General features: G+C 37.1%; 1 long non-coding RNA gene across 1 annotated transcript in view; it reads left to right on the top strand.

The window, feature by feature from the left end:
• Positions 1-22,002, top strand: part of LOC145280014 (uncharacterized) — a 1,242,036-nt gene that overhangs the window by 2,611 nt on the left and 1,217,423 nt on the right. The window lies entirely within an intron of this gene.

The raw sequence follows: 22,002 nt of genomic DNA, 5'->3' as shown, positions 1-22,002 counted from the left end.
TTCGAGTGCAACTAACAAAGTTGAAATACAACGTGCAAGAGATCGCATCGCACATGCTTTAGCTACAGGACACTACACTGCCAAAAAGCCTAGGCAGAAAAGAGGAATTACAGAAGAGGCTGTTCCAGACACCTCTACATCTGGTTCTGCATTGCCATTCACACGATCACATACAAGTCCACTGGATAAGAAAGAGTGCTTCTTCTGCCAACAGGACAATGGCCAACAACTGTACCAGATCAGGACTGAGAATGCAGGTAAAACTCTCAAAGATGCTGTGGAAAGGTCCCATAATCCTGCACTGAAAACTAGGCTGAACACCTGCATATCACCAGGTGATGCACATGCAATTGATGCCCTATACCACAAAGCTTGCTGGACCCAAAATGTGTTCCATGCTCTTCGAGATACTAACACTAGAAAAACTGCTGAAGAACCCTTTCTACAAAAGGCGAGTCTGCTTGAGCTGATAAATCTTATTGATGTAGAAACAAAAAACAAAGCATACCTTGGGATGGATGATATTGAAACGACTTATGTTAATATGCTTGATTCGGAAGTTTTTGAAGGTCATGTACCTGTATTCAGTAGAAAATGGCTGAAAGAAAGGATCCTTACTTATTTGCCACACCTGAAGTCTGTTCGACCAAACATAAGGAAGCCAACTGTCCTCTACTCCCCAGATGCATGTGAAGAGGACATGGTTAATACCTCAATGACAACTGGTAAGGAGGAGAACAGCATGAAGACAATCTACAAAGCAGCACAGGTGATAAGGAAAAGCATTGTAACCTTCAAAGAGCCCAAGGAAAGAAATGTCATGCAGGTATCTAGTGACAATAATGATGTTCCAGCTGAATTATACACCTTAATCCATTGGATAATGGTTGGGCCTGCTGAAAAGCTGGAAACTGTAAAGAGAACTAAAGATGTTGACCGAGCAACACTGATGGTGAGCCAGAATATCATGTATGGGTTCAAATCCAGTAAACAGGTAAGGTACAAGCCAAGCAATGAATCAGCATTTAAGTCACCCCGTTCACGAGGGAATTCTCAGGTTCTGGGACTGGCACTGACTGTCCACCATGACACACGCAACAAGAAGCTGTTGAATCTTCTCAATGCTCATGGCTACGCTATTTCACATCGCCGTGTCCTTCTCATGGAAACTGCTCTGGCAAATGCTGTTGTAGAAAACACCAGAGCATACCAAGGCCTCTATGTACCACCATTCCTGAAGAAGGGGACCTTTGTGTTTTTCGCCGTAGATAACACAGATTTTGCAGAGGATACTCCTGATGGGAAGGGAACCACCCACGGAACCATCACAGCAGTGTACCAGAAAGTTGACCCTTCTAAAGAACCTGTTGCAGAACCTTTGATTATAGGTGATGCAAAGAGTATATCAGTCACACCCTATCATGTAGACATGCTTCACTGTAATAAGCCCAAACCACAGGCTACCAAGAGGTCAGAACAGTTTGCCATTGGCCAGGGGATCTCAGAATCCTATCGGCTGACACAGCTTGGATGGGTTGTTGCATCTGCTTTATCCAGAATGAAACCTCGAGAAACCTCCAGCAAGATTCCAGGCTGGGCAGGATACAACTCACTGCTGTCTGAAAGCCTTCCCTTGACACAGGTTGGAGCCTTGCCACTACTCCCTGAGGTGGCACACGAGTGGTCAACTCTACTAACTGTGATCGTACAAGCAAATAAGCTGAGAAAATTGGCAGTTGGGGAAGATCACCCCACAGTCATTACCTTTGACATGGCTCTTTATGAGAAGATGGTGCAGCTCCTAGATGCCAGACCTGACTTGAAACAAATGGTTGTTCCCAGACTGGGTGAACTGCATGTCATAATGGCTGCCCTCAGAGCGCTTGGTGCCTCCATGGAGAACTCAGGCATAGATGATGCCTGGGTGGAAGCAGGTGTGTATGGTCCTGCCACGACAAGGCAAATCCTGAAATGCACACACTACAAGCGAGCTCTCCATGCCCATATCTACTCATACATAGCACTCTATGAAATGGCTCTGGAGGTGTTCTTCAAGGACAACCCACAATTGAAAGATGTGTGCCTGACGGCAGCAGAAGGAGTAGAAGCTGCCTGCTCTGAGGATAAAGACACGAAGGCTGAATCCGTGAAGCAAGCAAACAGCACCCTTCAGGAAGCCTTGACCACTGCTGAGGTCATCACAGCATTTAAAAAATGGAAGGAACAGAAATCCCAGAATGCAATGTTCAAGGCCATGATGAGGTACCTAGATTGGGTGGAAGCAATTCTGTTCTTTGTAACAGCAACTCGAAATGCTGACCTGGAACTCCATCTGCAAGCTGGAGAAGCACTTAGCAAACTGTTCTTTGCCATGGACCGCATCAAATATAAGCGACTCTGGCCAAGATACATTGCAGATATGCATGACTTGAGAAGCAATCACCCTCATACATGGGAGGAATTACGAGCAGGCAATATATCAGTCACGGAAAGTGTCATTCCCTTCGTGTCTGTTGGGGCAGACCATGCATGTGAACACTTGAACAAACTGATGAAGACTAGCTCTGGCATAATAGGCATCTCCAACCATGCCAATGCCAGACAGAGATTTTTTCTGGCCACACCAGAAATTTCACGTCTGTCAAAAGAGTTCAAGAGTCAGTTTGGCATGGAAGCTGACAGAATCACAGAGCATCATGAGCTTGGACCAAGTGCAGTCAAGAGGGCACATGGTACAGTCGACAAGATCAAGGAAGCCTTGCTCAGCCATGGAAACCCCTTTACCACTAAAGTGGAAAAGCTGTACAATGTGATCACTAATGCCTACATCCCAGATGAGTATGTACCACATATCTTGAATATTGATGTCACTGGACAGAAGTTGTATAAGGATTACGTGTCAGAACGGATCAATGGAGATGTCAGCCTCTGGGCCCCTGTGAAGAAAGAGAACAACAAGATGTTCCTTTCTGGGAACAAGAAGATTACAGTGAAACTCAGAGACAATACTGTGGATCTGAAGGAGACCAAGGACCTGTTTGCAAAGCTGATGGTACTTGCCAGGTCAAGCCGAGACATCAACCAGAAAGAGGCCATGGGAAACCATGAATTCACTCTGACACCAAGAGCACTGTTTGCCCCTGATGGAACAATGCTGCCATGCTACAACAAGTCCAAGTTAATCCATCTACTTGAGAAGCTGACAAGAGAAGACATGCCCCATGAAGACCAGTCACCTCAAGCTGGAAATTCTACCCACCAAGATGCAACGTATACAGGATTTACAGAGCCCACATCTACTGATCAGCCAAGTCGGAAGATAGCACTGGTGGATGGCATGGTGCTTGTGCAGAAGCTGAGCAAGAAACCAGCGACTCTAGTGACACTCAAGGATCTGAGTAGCTGCTTCAATGACAGACTGATGCAACTAACACGAGATTATGATGAAATCATCCTCGTTTTTGACACATACCGAGCAGATTCTCTGAAAAGTGCAACCAGAGAAAAACGAAGACAAGGAAAAGCTTCTGTTCAGTATCAAGTCAGAGATGACACTAACATCAAACACATCCCAATGAGGAGGTTCCTCTCCCATGACAAGACGAAGGCTGATCTGACTGACTATCTTGCTGCCCAAACTCTAGAGTATAACAAGGGATCATCCAAGCTGATCATCATATCTGCTTTTGGATACACTAAGAGCAACAGAGACCTGGTCTTTGAAGTAAATAACCATGAGGAAGCAGACACGCTGCTTATCCACCAGGCTGTGCTGGCTTCACAGCGAAACCCACCTGATGCACAGTTAGTATTTTTCTCGCCAGATACGGACGTTTTAGTGCTAGTCACAGCAAACTATGACCTATTGCTGAAAAACACATCCATTTCTATGTCCTCTTGTGTTATACAAATTGAACCACTGTGGCGAGCTCTAGGTAAAGAAAGAGCAAAGGCTTTGCCAGCCTTCCATGCGTTCACTGGGACCGACAACACAGGGAAGTTCTCTCGTATATGCAAGACAACCTGGCTACAGATCTACCTCAAAGCAGACTCAGATGTTGTCAATGCTCTGCAAATGCTTATGGATGAAGCAGAAGTGACAGATGGAATGCTGTCAAAACTGGAATCCTTTGTATGTGCAGCTTACTCGCCAAAAGGGATCAACATAAAAACAATCCCTGAACTGCGATGGCATCTGTTCTGCAAGCATAGGGCAGAAAGTGACAGGCTCCCTCCAACACCTGGAGCTCTAAAGCAGCATATTTTAAGAGTCCATGTCCAAGCAAGGGTATGGGCACAAGCAACCATTGCTCTGCAGATTTCACAACTGGGTCCCCTGGAAAATAGGTACTTCAAAGATTTGGATGGCACCCTAAAACCAACGACCACAGAGGTCCTCCCAGCCCCTAAGGCCATTCTTGAGATGATCACATGCAAATGTATATTTGACTGTTCTTCTGGCAGATGCTCCTGCAGGTCTAAAGACTTAGCTTGTACTGATATGTGTCGGTGCAGCAGCCAGTGCGAAAACGATGAAGATTCCCAAGCTGTGATGTATGAAAGTGATGTTGATGATGATGTTGATGATGATTATTATACATAGACTATGATCAAACATCTAATTATGTTTAAGATGGTTGCACAAACATTCAAAGTTTACAGTTAAAAGGCATTTCAATAAAAATAATTTTCTGACTAACTGCCAGGGTTGTTAAGTTTTTTACTCATATGTTGGATTATGTGTTTCAAAAGGGGGGTGGGGTACAAAAGATAAAGTGATAACGTGGACCATTGACTTCCTTGACACTGAAAATGTAGGTTTAGCAGTTAAAATCATTGTTCCAACTTATTTACAGGCCGCGGTATTATAAAACATATATTTGACGGCAGCCATTTTGTAAAATTCCAATATGGCTGCCATATATACATATGGGAAAATTTTATAACTACCACCAGTGGCTTCCTGGACCCTGAAAATGTAGGTTTAGCAGTTAAAATCAGTGTTCCAGCGTATTTAGAAGCCAAGATATTACAAAACGTACATTTTACGGCGGCCATTTTGTAAATCCAATATGGCCGCCATATAGGCATCTGGGCAAATGCAAACATTGGTTTTCTGATTCCTTAGACAATAACCTTTCCAAAAATGTATAGATTTGCAAATCTCCAAAAAGTTCCCACAAACGTTAAAATTGTGCCATTAGGAACCTGACTAATGCGGCATTTTGTGTGAGAAGTGAGGTATTTATTGAACCATGCTCTTTCACATAGTCGGTTGAAAGTAGACGCTGCTCTACCTATGCGCGTTTGTAGCTCCTGTTCAATGGATACTCTCTTGTTGATGTATGATCTTGATATGCAAAGTTCTCGATCGGTATATGCTGACTGGATAAATATTACTTTGGAGATATTTTAAGGAAATGATTAGCATATATATATATATGTGTGTGTGTGTGTGTGTTGTTAAGAAAGTAAAACAGTTTAAATAGTTAGAGAAATAAAAAAAAAAACAAATACTAATTCGTATAACCCCATACTTCAATCTATTTCCATAATGAAACGTTTTATTTCTTGAATTTTCTTTCTGATTTTTTTACCGATTTGTACATTTTTACGTCTTCTTTTTTGTTTCTTATTTCTTTTTTAAACTTTAAAAGCTGCATCATCATTGTATCTGAATATGAATCTTTGTACAAACATTAACGAAACATATTTTCCGTCGCTTTTGACACCGAATGTACACACGTTATTTAAGAAAAGAAAAACAAAATCCGAACATACTTCAGAGAGGAAGGTATTTTAAGTTCATTTGAAACCAAATTAAATTTAGGTTGGAAATACTGAAAATATATTTTGTATGGAAAATGAGAGAAAAAAGTTGTGGTAATGAAGTTCATGCCAGACATCAATTGCTTTAGACATTTTGATATGTTGTCCAACAATTGCTTTCAAATGATCATTCATTGGCCATCACCTATCTTCATCATTAGCTTTCATTACGGTTACAGAATTTGTGGAACGACATTTGTACTGTACGATCATGTATAGACTCTTCTCTCCGGGCTCGGCTGATTATTGGTGTAAGGATTTTCGCAGCATCATGTCAAAGTTTATAATGAACTCATATTGTTGAGAATTATTAGTCAGATTGAAATTTAATCAAAGGATTTAACAATTAAATTTAGTATTAAATTGTCATTATAATTTTTTTATTTTGTCTTAATTTTGTCTAATATATTTTATTTCAGTCAGCCATTAAATGCAAAGTTATCTAAAAGTTCGCATCTTGAGTTAAATCTGAATTGTCATTCTGCTCTATGAATGAAAATGTTGCATTAGAACCAAGATTTTTTTTTGTTTTGCATTTGGACCTGTGCAATAGCAACACATAACAGATTTCTTTTCCAAAATAATTTTGTTTAAAGTATTCGAACTCTGCCCTAGTGTTATTGGACATAATGGAGTTTTAAAGCGTTGTTTACTAATTTCGTGTTTGCAAATAAAACGAGGCACTGTTTAGTATAGTTTTGTTCTGTCAAAAACCCTTGTTTGTTTGTAATGGTGTGTTTGAATAACATTTTTAACCAACAATATTATGCTTAATTCCAAAACCCATTTTATCCGAAAAAAGTGGAAGAATGCTTGTGTGACGAGGAAGTAAAAAGCATGTTTTCATCATATATTTACTCTTACAAGACCTTGCTACTGAGCCAAAATCGTATATTTGTGTTATATTTAAAAAGATTTTCAGATTAATTAAAAAAAATGGTAAATAACATGATTGCTACTTATGGTAATTTTATAACATCGCTTTTTTTATTAATTTTCTTTATTGCGGACTATTATCCTCATCTTTTCTTAGTTGGTTCACGATGTTTCGGCCAACTATTCCTCTGGCCTTCGTCAGGTGGTAACCGTGACGGATAGGAACTCTGAATCTCCTAACTGCATCCACTGCAATTACTGCCTTCCGTAGTTGTTGTCGTCTCACCACGTTTTCGCCAAGTAAGCCTCTGACCGGCTTTGGGTAGGATTGAAACCGCTATCTTCAGACAATTCTGACCTGGAGCCATAGAGATTTAACGTCTCTATCAACTGCCCTATGGGCTCCGAAGGACGATCAAGGTTGAATTTTTTGGTCTTATAAATTCATGTTTATTTATTATCTGATCTTTCATGGTCGGATCCGTACCGAATGGTATATATATTAGTTGGAATTCAATATTCAGATGAATATTATTTATTAATTTATTTATTGCGAACTATTATCCTCATCTTTTCTTAGTTGTTTCACGACGTTTCGGCCAACTATTCCTACGAAATTGCAAAACCATTCTTTTAATTTTTTTTAATCACGTCCACATCTAACAAGGCATATTTTTTTAAATCACGCCCACATCTAACAAGGCATATTGCCACTTGGACGTAAGGGGCTACTATTTGGGACCATGCTTAGGAAACATTAACATGATGGTGGTTTATGTTACATTTAAACTTCTGCATATCAGTACAGTAAGGGAGACAGGTAGCAGGAAGGGAACTCCAACGTCTAGCTGTTCAAAGGAAGAAGCTATTAGAGTAGCAAGCTTTTTGGCATTTAGGGACCTCAACAATGAAGAGGTGTGATTTTGTTGCTAAGCAGGTTTGTCAGGGATATGTACGTCGACGGGGCACACGTGCAACGAGTTCATCAGAGCACATTCTATAAATACATGTAAACAGATACAGAGATACAACATTGGGGCAATGGGACAGGGGTTGGAGCTTAGTTGACAAAATGGGACGTATTAGATTGAATTCGGTTATCATTTTACATTAAATTAATATCGAAAAATGTAAAATATTGTTTTTGTAATTCGTTTTTTTGTGGACATTTTTCAGACTGTTTCCATATAACTGGCAAACCGCCCCCCCCCAATAAGAGAAAATCTCTTATATTGAATTATTCCATCGAACATCCTTAAACTATTGGGGGTTTTGTTTTCTGTACTCATAATGGGAAGGAAACATTTTTCTAGACTGAGGTAGTTTTAAAATTGTTTCAATCCAATGACTCTCACCAGGGGCGCCTGAGTTCGCCATAGAAAGCAATAAGAATAATAATTGAAAACCTAACTGAAGAAGGCGTCCATGTGTTAGATTTTGCCGGGGCTACAACGGGTTACTTTGCTGATAGTCGATTTAGGAAATCGACTAATATTATTAAAAACTAAAAATGTTAGATAAAAGAACATTATCATTTTTCAGTATTAGCAGAATTGTGTAAAAAGACAAATAATTTATAGGTTTCAGAATTTGGAACAATACAACAAAAGAACCAGTTATGCGACCATGACGAATTACATGTTAAAATTATCGAACAAATAGGTTTAAAAAATAACAGATCGAAAACGTGATTCAAAGTCGCATGTTAAAAGATGTGAGATGAATTACGTCATAGCAAGCGAATAGTTACATCAATACAGATTAACTCAGTGGCCAGTGAGAGAGACAGAGTTAGAGAAAAAGCTAGACAGACGGGGAGTGTTGGAGACTGGGGCGTATGGCCCTGTAAGAGGGGAAGAGCAGAATATTACACACATGTAATCTTCCAATGGGAAAGCATTTGGAATGAAAGTGGTCTGAAAATATAACCAGGGCTTGTTGGTCATTTCTTGAAATGGATGTTCATTTAAGCTTTCACAGGTTCGTCACTCAAGACTCCAGATGAATGGAAGTAATGTTTTCTTATTTTTCTTGTAAAGAGCTGTTTGTTTATAAAATGTTATATGTTTTGTTGAAACTGTATCTATATTGTAATGTATATATGTAAGCTTATACACACATCTACAAAGAGCATTATGAAACCCAAGACGACGCAAAGAAAATACATCATATACACACGTTCATTATATACTAGCAATATATATATATATAGAGAGAGAGAGAGAGACATATATATATATATATAGAGAGAGAGAGAGAGACCTCGTTATATAACGTAGTTACGCGATGTAACACACAGTATTTGTATATAAATAAAACGTATAATGCTGACTGTTGAGAAATTTGAAATCTAAAAATCTCAAATAAATGCTTTATTTCTTCTCGTAATACATCTTTCTAGACTGAGACATGCTCCACGTGTAATACAGTAAGTCACTGAAAAGCAAACAAAAAGTACCAACTTAGTAATTGACTTTGTGTTAGTAAATAAGTTTGGTGTTTAAACAAAAAAGCATTAGTAAAAAAATATATTGAACGTTTTTGTGGTGTAAAATGCAACCAAGACAAAATAAGTTGCTCCATTGTAATAAAGCACTTAAAAAAATTAGTACAAACCTTTTTGTGTGCAGTCTGTTGAGTTCCGTGAAGACAAAAAGAATGAAGAAAAAATAGCCGACTTTTTTCTTAATATGCTTGCTATATTGCAACTTAGCATGCAAATGAGACGCTTCCGGTTGGATATAAAAAAACCCTGATTTTTCAGAGATGGATTTGGATGTCAGAGTAGTAAATATAGTCAGCAGTGTGTTGTTTTCTAGGGTTGAAGTTTGATCATCGAGATTTGGTGTAGCGAGTTTTTGGCAACAGTGTGTCTAATTTAACATTTGATTGTTTAAACTACAAGCTTTTCTGGCATGAATGTAACATAGTGGCAGTACAACTGAGATTGGGAAAGGATGTGATACCGCCGTTTAGTGGAGAAGGTGATGCGGTCGCATGGATCAAAAGTGTACAATTAGTAGCTAAGCTACAAAAAGAGTTGTATTCCTCTTTCTCCATGGAGATGCACTGGCTCTCTACCTTCAGATGCACAAAGAAGACCAATTAGATGCAGAACATATAGAAATAAGACTAGTGACCGCATTCCCTGAAGAATATTTTGAAGCATATATAATGCTAAAACAATGCAAGAGTATAGGAGAGATAGTTGATGTTTGTGCCAATGTAATCAAAAGATTGACTGTACTAGAAGGATACTTAGGGATAGGCCAAACTTGCTTTCATTGCGGGATTTTCAGATGATGTATCCGTAGCCCAATTACCTCAAATAGAATAGAAGTTAGCAGCTAATGCTAACTGCACTGCTGTTAGTCAGCTAAAGCATTCGAGATTGGAACCGTGGCAGTGAGTGCACAAAGCAATATTCAGAAATAATCAACTAGTATTCAGTGTTTCAGATGTTTGCGTGTTTATTTATTATTTATTTATTTAATCGTTTACTTTGCTAATTCGTTTACTTTTACTGTTTATTGCTAAACGTTTCTGTTACGTTTGCTTTTACTTTTACGAGTCTGTGTTCTAACATATATGGGCGTGGGTGTGAGTGCTCTTACGTATTTCACGTGCAGTTCACTGTTATATATGTGTGTGTGTGTGTTCTTATCCTTACACAGTTCTTTTGCCTTGGAAGTCTTCGGGACATGTACGTACAAATGTATAATGCGTACATACCTGGTTACCTTGGCCAGCGGATGATATCTTCTTGGACGCTGGTCTCCATCTCGTTGGGGAGTGGTCACTGCAGACAGATTCATTAATTACAACAAGATGGACTGAAGCTTCAATCTTTTATTCAAGAGAAACCTATATCTCAGACCCTGGTTGTCGGGAAGAGACCCGAAATCTCCCGTCTGGTTTCTCTGCTGTCCCAGACCACTCTCAGCCCATGTGGTCGTCAACCGGAAGCCTACGACCACAATTCCCGTGTCGCCCCCTAATTTCCGGTGCATTCCATCTAGGTTGTTCAAGGGTGACTTCAGTTTAACGCTTGTCAAACCCAACCTTTTGACTCTGCTAACTCGCTGATGGGAAATCAAAATATGCCTACATAACTTCTTATTTCTAAAACTACCTATATAGCATTTAAGCTGGGATTCCCAATACTACATTACCACATTGCAAGATATTGTCCTGAGAGACAGGGAAACGTGCAAAGGAAAGCTTCAGCACTGGCAACAGAATAAAAGCGCAGTATTGGCCTCTTCCGATATTAAATGTGATGGTTAACCATATGGTAATGACTGCACTTGTCCATACTGGGCGCACCACTATTTTAATTAATTCTAGACTTTGGAGTGGATGAAGTAGGAGTGGTACAGTGAAAGCAGTTGATTCAGAGGTTTCTTATACGTCGGTTTAACAAAACATAGGCCCCAACAACCAAGCACAATTAGTATACCCGGCAACAAAAGATAAATAAATTTTTAACACAGTTGTCTAATTGTAGAACTATACAGCTACAACCACATAAATTCTTACAAAGAATAGATCGTCGATGTTGATCCTGTGGTTTATTTTGCATACGATTCAAGAAATCATGGATCCTAAAACCTAGCCAAAGTAGTCGGTTTTGAGCTGGAAAAATAACTACTAAGGGGACAAATCAGAGAAATTGGATTGTTGCTGGCACGTTGCATCCACTGTGTGTGTGGGGGGGGGCTATGTTGATCAGTAAGGTGTCAATATAACCGAAAGTTACTAAACTAATTTTAGGATTACAAAGAAAAGAAAAATATTGGAATTACTAAAGATACAAATCAAATTAAGCAGAAAAAAAAGCCTTTAAAGCCACCCCGTGCAAGGCCAGGTAATACTGCTAGTTCAAAACAAATGTAATAATCTTTCAATATTTTCGAGAAACACACTTTCAGAAATGCTGCAAATGGTGACTGAAAGATTTGTTCAGAAGTTGTTGGATTACTTTCCTATTGACACTGTAGAGATAAGATCGACTTAATCCTATTCGCTAGTTTATCTATCGACTATATAATATGTAGCTTTTTGTTCGCCGTATGTATTCTGTTAAAAATATATTAAGCATGAAAAAAGAAATAGATGATTTTCTCGTGAACAATGTCCGAAGTAAATTCCGATTTTCTTTCAATGTGAAGATTTTTTTCATGATAGTTTTATACATAAATGTCTCTTGTATTAATAATTCATGAGACGATCGCATTTTTTTTTTTTTAGTTAGCAATTTTGCTTTACATAAGATCTTGTTTTGGATTTTGTTATGTAAAATTTCTCAATATATGTATGCGTGTGTATATAGATATATACATTGTATACTATATATATTATATTGTATATTATATATGATACATATTATATATATTTTATTATATGCTAGCAGTTCAGCCCATTTTTGCTCGGGCCCTATGTACTGTTCATAACTTTATGTGCATATGTATGTATGTATATATATATATATATATATATATAAAGTTTGACTCATGCCCAGAAAATCTACATCTAAAATTTCAAGATTGGCAGAGGAGTTTGGTAGAGTCTGCAAAGTTCAACTCTTTAAACCTTGACCTCTTGGCAGCCAAATTTTCGTGCAAAAGCTGATTAAGAAACTTGTTGCAAATCTGAATACCCTTTATGTAAAATTTCAATTGTCTAGACACAAAATTGGCTGAATAGTTTGCCAGAGATCGCAAAGGTAAAATCTTTTGAACTTTGACCCATAGTAGTCAAATCTTCGTCCAAAAACCGATAAAAAAGCTTGCCTTATGTCTGAATACACTTTATGTAAAATTTCAAATGTTTAAACCAAAAATTTGCTGAGAGGTCAAATTGTTTTTAACTTTGACTCCAATTTTGACCTCTTAACATTTATTATTTTGGGCTTAAATGAACTTAAAAAATTTGATCCATGTCCAAATAATCTACATCTAAAATTGTTTAGACCCACAATTGGTGGTGGAGGAGTTTGGTAGAGTTTTCAAAGGTCAAATCGTTGGACTTCGACGCCTTGACAATGAAATTTCGGCTGAAAACCGATTAAAAAGATTTTATCAAATCTCAATACCTGTTTTATCAAATCTCGCGTCTGTAGACTGAAAATGGACAGTAATTTGTTAGGGAAATGTACACACACAGACACACACACACACGCGCAGACAATTTCACTTTTATAGATATACTTGCATGGGTTCCGGGCGTTGCCCGGGTGTTTGGAAGTGTGTGTTGAGCAGAAAAAAAAAAACTGAAGTAGGAAAGCAGGCTAAATTCCGTACCGCAAAGGAAGAAAAGAACGGGAAAATAAAGCGACGTTTTTGCTGTTACGACTACTGGCAAACCGGAAGTGACGTAGGTTTAAATTAAGGCTAGACAATCGAAAAGAGGGGATGACTTTTGAAAATATCGGTGAAAAAAGCGACCCCTTCCTGTTGAAAAGTGCCCAGTAGAGGCTGAAGAAATTAATGTTTTAGCCAATTTCTCGGTATTTATCGTCTGAAGGGTCGAGCTTCAAAACGATACTGATCTTGGTAAAATCTATCTATCGAGAGTTTTAGGCAGACATGCAAACATACATACATACATCTATATATTATTAACTAAAGATTTTCGACCCAAACTGATTAAAAAGCTTGCCCTATCTCTGAATACCCTTTATGTAAAATTTTAAATGTTTAGACCAAAAATTGTCTGAGTAATTTGGTAGAGACCGCAGCGGTCAATTTTTTTAACTTTGACCCCTATTATAACCCCTTAACATTCATTGTTTTGGGCTCAAATCAAGTTATTTGCTAGATCCATGTCCAAGGAACCTATATCTAAAATTTCCAGTGCTTATACCCAAAATTGACAGAAGAGCTTGGTAGAGTTCTCAATGGTCAAATCGTTGAACTTTGACCTCTTAACAGCTAAATTTCTCGCCGAAAACGGATTACAAATATTTTCCCAAATCTCAATACCCTGTATATCAAACTGAAAATTGACAGTTATTGTGTAGGGAAATGTACACAGACAGACACGCAGACAGACACTTTCACTTTTCTATATATCTATAAAAATTATTATTTTATTGATTTATTTCGTTCCTGGTGAATCCCATGCTAGACGTCGCATCCCCATTATTTTACCTAGCATCTTCTTTGCTCTTCTGATGAGAAGCATTAGGCTTCGAAATGCCTTGGCATAAAGAGTCTCCGCTATCTCCCAACTAAATGTGTGTATTCCCTCATTGAATAAATGAAATATTCTATATTTACCAATATATAGTTTTTGTGACTTCATTTTCCATTCTTATTGTTTTCCAATATATATATATATATATATATATATATATATATATATATATATATATATATATAATCAATATCAAATTACTGTTTCCATAAAGACATTGATTATTTCAGAATTGATCTTTACTAATCGATGGTACTTTGTCTGCTTTTATACAGATAACAAAAAACTAAACAAATTAGAGCCAGGTTTAGTTCGTTGGTATTCCATGCAGTTATAAACGTAATGTATAATTTTTATAGAACACCGCCATGATGATCTGCCTCGACCAATCATGCAGAATCTTTCAAGCGCCAAACATTAACCTCAAATATCCTATACCGGTTTCCCGCCTTCGCTTCTAAACAAGCAATGTTCTTGATAACGCCGAAAGCAAGATGGTCATTTTCGCTGATCAGTGATCAATGTCCGGTCGTACATACTAAATAAATTCCACTCAGGTTCTAACGATTACCTGTCAGAACAGATAATCGTTAGATAATTTCTCGATAGACAATAAGCATCGTCATATATGTATTATACTTATTTTTTAGATATTTCCTAAAAAGTTATATCTGGTTATTTAGGGTTCGGAGATTGATTTTTTTTTGTTTTATTTAATTAATATATAAATTAATAATTTGAAACTCTAGGAGCAGTTTCTTCTCTTGCTTCTAAAAAGGGGAGCTGCTTTGTGATGTTGGAAGTGTTGAACTTACCAAAGGTGGGGCGGAGAAGCAGTAAAATAACTCTCCTATGGACGACGCTAGACCATTTTTTTTTTGTGTTACTCGAAACCAGGTTTCCGGATTTGACATGTTTTCTAAATATTCTCAAGTCTCGTAAAATCTCGCGGAACGAGAAGTCGGCAGTTTTCTTTGGGCTTTCAAGCAGAAGACATATGTGTTAAATTCGTCTACGCTACCAGCTTGTTACGGTTACAAGAAAAGATTGCAATGACACCATTTTGTTGCAAGCTTTAAACGTTTTTCTTCCCACACCCCACCTTCCTCGTCGGTAAGATAATTACGACACTTCTTTCCCCTGCATAATCTGTTGAAAAGCATATTTCCAACATTATTTTCTTTAATAAGTCATTATTTACTTTCCTCTCAATTGCTGGATAAAAAATAAGCCCTTTTGCTGGAACACGCCTCTATCTGTACAGCTCACAAAATAATCTTGTGCAAAGAGATCGAGGCTACGATTAGCATGCGTCCACTGCAAGAAAACAGTAGCTGCATGCAGGTACAAACTTAGAACGGTGTGATTACGATGCGAGGGTGATTATACAAAGTGGGCACTCTTGAGATTTCAAAATTGCTGAATATAAAAAGAGACAGATGTTTTTTTGGGGAGTCAGTTTTGTCTTGGACGCCAAGTTGTTCAGATGCGATTTTTATTTCCTGTGTTACCGACAAACAAAAGAAAAGCCATTATCGTCACTGTTGTTGGTGATTGTTGTTGTTGTTGAGCAGCAGTCATTCATTTTTATCGGATAAATCAGATGATTATTGTTGGAATTCCTTTACCTAATATACTTCTGGTCAGAATTCTTTCTAGCGTGACATTAGGTATCTTGAGTTGGAAGCCATGTTTAGTTTCAGAACAGTTTCCGATGTTTAGATGTTCAATACAGGTCCTAGAGATGACGATTTCTCAGTAGACAGCTGTTTCGTACAGGTTCCGGACTTTATAATTTTTTGCAGTCAAAGAGCAAAAGATTCTTCCCGTGTTGACACGAAGAAAACATATGCTAAAAGGTTTAATTTTTATGGAGCAATTCTGGTTTCTGATTGGTTGGTAGCAGAAAGTGAATTAATTTGATTCGTCAGTTCCTAGCAGCAGCGTTTATAAATAGAATCTCCCACCTATGAGGGACCATACCCCATTATGAGTAAAAAAATATTGCAACAAGGTACTTACGAGAGGGACCATGTGAAGGTTGCCAACATCCCTAAATTAAATTGTCTCTGTGAAACGATTGGATTCGAAGTTAGCGCACTAAAGTAATCGGTCTGTGTCGTTAACCATTTATAGGTTTTTGGCACCATAAGAAACATCTTTTAAGTCCTTAATTTTTTAATAGATCGTGTATTCTGACAATGTAGTTGTCTTACAAATAGAAAACTGTTGGTGGCCATGTTTGAAAAAGGATATGACAATGAAGGAGCATTGATTTTAATTCATTATCTTTACTTGAAAGTACCACATTCATTTTGTGGCCAAGATGAATGTGTAATTAGTGCAGTTATAGAAGCACAACCTTTCTTTCGTCGTATATTATTCTTAATTTTCCTTTCTCATTATCATTGGGTTTCTCTCTCTTTCTAATTCTTGTACTGTCCTGATTGTCTTGACAACTACCGAACGCAAATATCAGCTACATATCCTGCTCCTTCTCCTTTAGTCATAAGATATCAGTGCAATACAGTGTCATCCCTAAAAGTTGTTGGATATTTTAAGATAGAACAGATAATCGTTTGACTGACACGTTGACATTCTTTAATGCACTTAGGTAAGGAAAGTAGAAAGTGGACCTTGGGTTGACAGTCTCGTAACTCTTGCCTCGCTTCCTCCTTTTTTGTCCTTTAGTTCTCGCATTCCATGAGCGATGTTTCTGACAAAGAGGGGGAAGAATTGCTGTTTTATGGATCGAAATCTATCCACTTACTTCTTATTGTTGGCTAGTGTCTTTTTTTATCTTGAAGTAGTATTTTTGCAGCTCCTTCCATCAAGTGGCTTCATATCTTGTCTGGGGAGATTTACACAAAAGTAAATCTTTGGGTACAATGATGGAGCAACCCTTGAGCTGATCCACCCACGGCTGCTGTTATCATTGCACGTGTTGCAGTTTTTATTGTAATTTCTTGGAGTTTGAGGTTAGGCTGCTGTGTCTCATATTAGTAAATCAATTTGCTGTTTTAATGCATCATTGTAATACAGCTTCCTATTCCGGTAGCTTATTTACAAGAACTTGTGGAACTCTCTTCCTGCTGACTGTTCCCCCCCCCCTATTTATAATCTTGGTCTTTTCAAGATTAAGAGATCTCTTGTCCTTCATGACTTGTCTTTAACGATTTCAATAAAAAAAAAATAAATAAATAAAACTGAATCAGATTACTGCTTGTATCCTGACCTATCGCACGGCGAATGGGACCAATCAGAAAACCAAGCTGCAGGCTTGCAGAACTTTCTCCCTCGTGATTGTTATTCTCCTACTTATTGTCTTGGTCTTTTCAAGATTAAAGTCAATACGCATCTCCTGACTTTGTGGTAATCATCTTTTGTTCTCCCTAGTAGTTCAGTGTCGTAAGTACTTTCCCGAAAAGAACAGAGTATTATTAGAACCCAAGTCTTAAAAAACTATGATAGAGACACCCTGAAGTTGAGTTGATCCATCCACATCACAGTCTGCTGTTATTTTTATTATTAAACGTCATGTGTTCATTCATTTCGTATGAATCAGATAATTATTCTTTTACCTGATATCTTCTTAGTAAGAATTCTTTCTAGAAAGACATCTGGTACTTACGGGAGAAACCACATGAAGGTTGCCAACATCTCAAAATGAAAGTGTTTATATGGAACGAACTGGATTCAAACTTGGTACACCCAGATTGTCAGTTCATGTCGTTAACCACTTAGCTACCGTCATCTTCCATCTGCTATAGCTGTGCAGCTGTTGCATGTGTGACAATCTCTATTGCAGCTGTTAGGATTTTGGGTTTGCAAAGACTGCCGTGGCATCCATTGTGTCTCATATTTTCCACCAGGTGACCCTTTCTGTCTCTACAATTTCTTTGTAGACAATATGTCGCTAATATGTTATAAATCAGTTCGCTGCAAGTTTGAGAAAATGTCTTCCTGTTGTCTGTTTAACTCCTACCTATAGCTTTTGTCTTTTCAATACGAAGATCAATAGGTATCTCTTTCTTTGTCATAATCATCTCTTGTTCTTGTTAGCTTGTCTAGAGCGATTTCAGTAATATATATATATATATATATATATATATATATATATATACTAGCAGTTCAGCCCGGCTTTGCTCAAGCCCTATGTACTGTTCATAACTATATATATATATATATATATATATATATATATATATATATATATATATATATATATATATATATAAAGTTTGACTCATATCCAGGTAACCTCGAAAATTTCAAGTGTTTAGACCCAAAATTGCCGGAGGAGTTTGGTAGAGCCTGCAAATGTCAAGTCTTTCAACTTTGATTTCTTGGCAGCCAAATTTTCGCCCAAAAACTAATTAAAAAGCTTGCTGCATGTCTGAATGCCCTTTATGCAAAATTTCAAATGTTTAGACTTAAAATTGGGCGAATAGTTTGCTAGAGACCGCAAAGGTCAAATCTTGTGAACTTTGACCGCTTGGTAACCAGAATTGCGGCCAAAAACCGATAAAAAATCTGGCCCTATGTCTGAATACACTTTATGTAAAGTTTTAAATGTTTAGACCAGAAATTGGCTGAGTAATTTGGTAGAGTCCGCAGAGGTAAAATTTTTAAACTTTGACCCCAATTTTAACCCCTTAACATTTATTATTTTGGGCTCAAATAAAGTTAAAATGTTTGATCCATGTCCAAGCAACCTAGATCTAATATTTCAAGTGTTTAAACCCAAAATTAGTCGAGGAGTTAGGTAGAGTTCTCAAAGGTCAAATTGTTGAACTTTGACCTCTGGACAGCCAAATTTCTGACCGAAAACCGATTACAAAGATTTTCCCAAATCTCAATACTCCTTATGTCAAATCTCGATTCTGTAGACTAAATATTATACAGTAGTTTGGTAAGGAATGTGTGTATGCACACACACACACACACACACACACACACACACACACACAATTTCATATATATATATATATATATATATATATAAGTGAGAATGTGCATGTGAGGGCACTTCTCAACCTATATACTCAACGAATTTTTGATCTACAGTCTTGACATTCGGTAGTTAGAATATTCAAACAGTGGGAAAATTTTTTAATCCGTTTTTATTTGAAAAAGGACTTCTAAAAGGGGTAAAAATTAAAAAATTGATACTGGAGAATGATCAGATTTTTTTTCTGTTTTAAACTGTTTCATGAATACGCACACTTGATTAGTTCACATTATAGATTACTTATGTTAAGGATAAGTAGTTTGGAAACACCTTTTTGGATTGTGTCACGCTTGTATAATGTATGTCGTACATGACTCTCTGTCTCTAGGTTTTCGTTTCGATCTCAGTTCGAGTATTTTTTTTTTTTTTTACTTACAAGAAGTGAACATTTTAGAAAAAAAACAATACTCGCATGCACATGTGTCAGTTTCTGTAATTAATAAAATATAATATTTATGAGTATTTTACGACCGGGCCGCGCCTGGTGTCTGCTAGTATATCTATAAAAGTGAGAATGTGTGTGTGTGTGAGGACACTTCTCAACCTATATACTCAACAAATATTTTATCTACAGACTTGCAATTTCGTATATATTATAATTAGACACGTGGAAAACTTTTTTAATTGGTTTTCATCCAAAAAAGGAGTGATAAGGGGTCAAAATTGAAAAATTGGTACATGGGAGTCCTCGGATTTTTCTCGGTTTTCATCTGTTTCATTAATGTGCATGCGCGGCCATGAAACATGACAGCTTCTTTATGTTAAATATAAGAAGGTTTGAAAACACTTTGTATAGGACGTGTCCAGCTGGTGTAATGGTTATCGTACTTGACTCACTGTCTTAAGGTTTTGGTTTCGATCTCAGCTCAAATATTTTTACTTACAATAAATGGACTGTTTAGTAAAAAAAAAAAAAAACAATGCTCGCATGCATATGTCTCAGTTTCTTTTCGTTTTTATTTTTTTGTTTTTTTACTTAATTTTTTTTAAAGGAATTTAATGTTACATTTAACACCAAGCAACGCTGGGTACATCTTCTAGTTTATAAAAGTGAGAATGTGAGTGGGGACAATGCTCGATTTGTATACTCAACATACTCAAACATAAAATCGCATGCACATGTGTCAGTGTCTGTAATTATTAAAATCTAATATTTAGGCGTATTTTATGATCGGGCAATGCTGGTTGCCTGCTGGTATACCTATAAAACATATATCAATATGTAAATCGATAATGTAGATTTTTGATCTACATACTTGTAATTTGGTATATAGGGTATTCAGACATGTGGAAAAATTTTTAATCGGTTTTCATCCTGAAAAAAGGGCTGCTAAGGAGTCAAAATTGAAAAATTGAAAATTGATATGTGGGGGGTCGTCGAATTTTTAGGTTTGCTAATTATTTCATAAATGCACATGCGTGATTCGTCCACATGACAGATTCATTATGTTAAAAATAAGTAAGTTTGAAAACACTTTTTTAAACGTGTCAAGCTGGCCTAATAGTTATCGTGCTTGATTCACTTTTTTTTAGGTTTTTGTTGCGATCTCAGCTCGAGTATCTTTTTTACTTACAAGTGAACTGTTTAAAAAAAACATAATGCTCGCATGTATATTTCTCAGTTTCTTTCTTTCGTTCTTTTTTTTTTTTTTTTTTTTTTTAAAAAAAAGGGAATTTAACGTTACGTTTAATACCTACGGCATATCCGTTTATAATAAATAAGAATGCTGGATTACTTAAGATATAATATTGATGCGCATTTTACGACTAGGCAAAGCCGGGCGGCCTACTAGTGTATATCTATCTATATATCTATATATATATATAAAGTGAACGTGTCTGCGTGTGTCTGTGTACGTTTCCCTATGCAATATCTCTGTCAATTTTTAGTCTACAGACTCGAAATTTAATATACAGGGTACTAAGATTTGGGAAAATCCATGTGATCGGGTTTCGGCCAGAAATTTCGCTGTTACGAGGTCAAAGTTCAACGATTTGACCTTTGAGAACTCTACCAAACTCCTCCGACAATTTTGGGTGTAAACACTTGACATTTTAGATATTGGTTTCTTGGACATAGATCTAACAATTAACTTTATTTGAGCCCAAAACAATAAATGTTAAGGGGTCATAATAGGGGTCAAAGTTAAAAAAATTACCGTTTTTTTTTTTTTTTTTTTGCTCAGCATACACCTCCAAACACTCGGGAAACGCCGGGCTGAAATGCTAGTATATATATATATATATATATATATATATATATATATATATATATATACTCCTACCAATAAATTCGTTTTTTTTGTGTGTGTGTATTGATATTCATATTAAAACCCTTATTTTCTATTAGTATTTATTTGCTTTTGCACCAACGCAAAATGTGACACAAGGTCATTTTTAATGTGGGGTTAAACCAGCTCCCCGAAAAAAAGGCAAAAGGGGCACTCTGGTTGGGACCAAAAATAATAATTGTCCAAGTATAGAGGGTTTCCCCTCCATTGACTAAGACAAATTACCTTAAGTGCAGCACTGCAGCATCTGCAGAACAGATACTAGACTTTGATGCTGGCTCGAAGGCCAAGAACAACAGAAAAAAAGGCAACCTTCTTTTCTATTTATTTATTTTTTATTCAAAAAAGAAATATTTCAGACTTTACAAAATTTTAAGATTAAAATTATATAAAATATGAAAAGATACTCTTTCCGAATGTGGCATGAGGCCAAAAAGGGTGTGGGGGGAGAATGGGGGTCGGGGGTCGTCCACTTGGTCTATTCCCTATAACTAGTTTCAGTCACCACAATACCACATACACTCTAGGGGTTGGATCTACTTAAAACCCCAGATGATATGAACAATATTTACAATGACTTTTTTTTTTTTTTTTCCAATGATTTATTTTACAATGAAACAATGGGGGTGATGCGTATATGAGGGGTGAAATTGTGATGTGTATGATATATGCGGGTGATGGGCGGGGGTAATGAGAGCCTTAAAACACCCCAAAATAAAGAAAAATAACAGTAATGAAAAATAAATGAACCAAATAAAACGTTAAGCGATGAGTGTGTTAATCAGGACCCACCCTTAC

This window comes from Euprymna scolopes, chromosome 1, assembly GCF_053919585.1.
Source record: "Euprymna scolopes isolate OS-2025 chromosome 1, ASM5391958v1, whole genome shotgun sequence".
In the NCBI taxonomy this organism is placed as follows: domain Eukaryota; kingdom Metazoa; phylum Mollusca; class Cephalopoda; order Sepiida; family Sepiolidae; genus Euprymna; species Euprymna scolopes.
The sequence above is the reverse complement of the archived record's forward strand: the minus strand, read 5'-3'. Positions and strand labels throughout refer to the sequence as shown.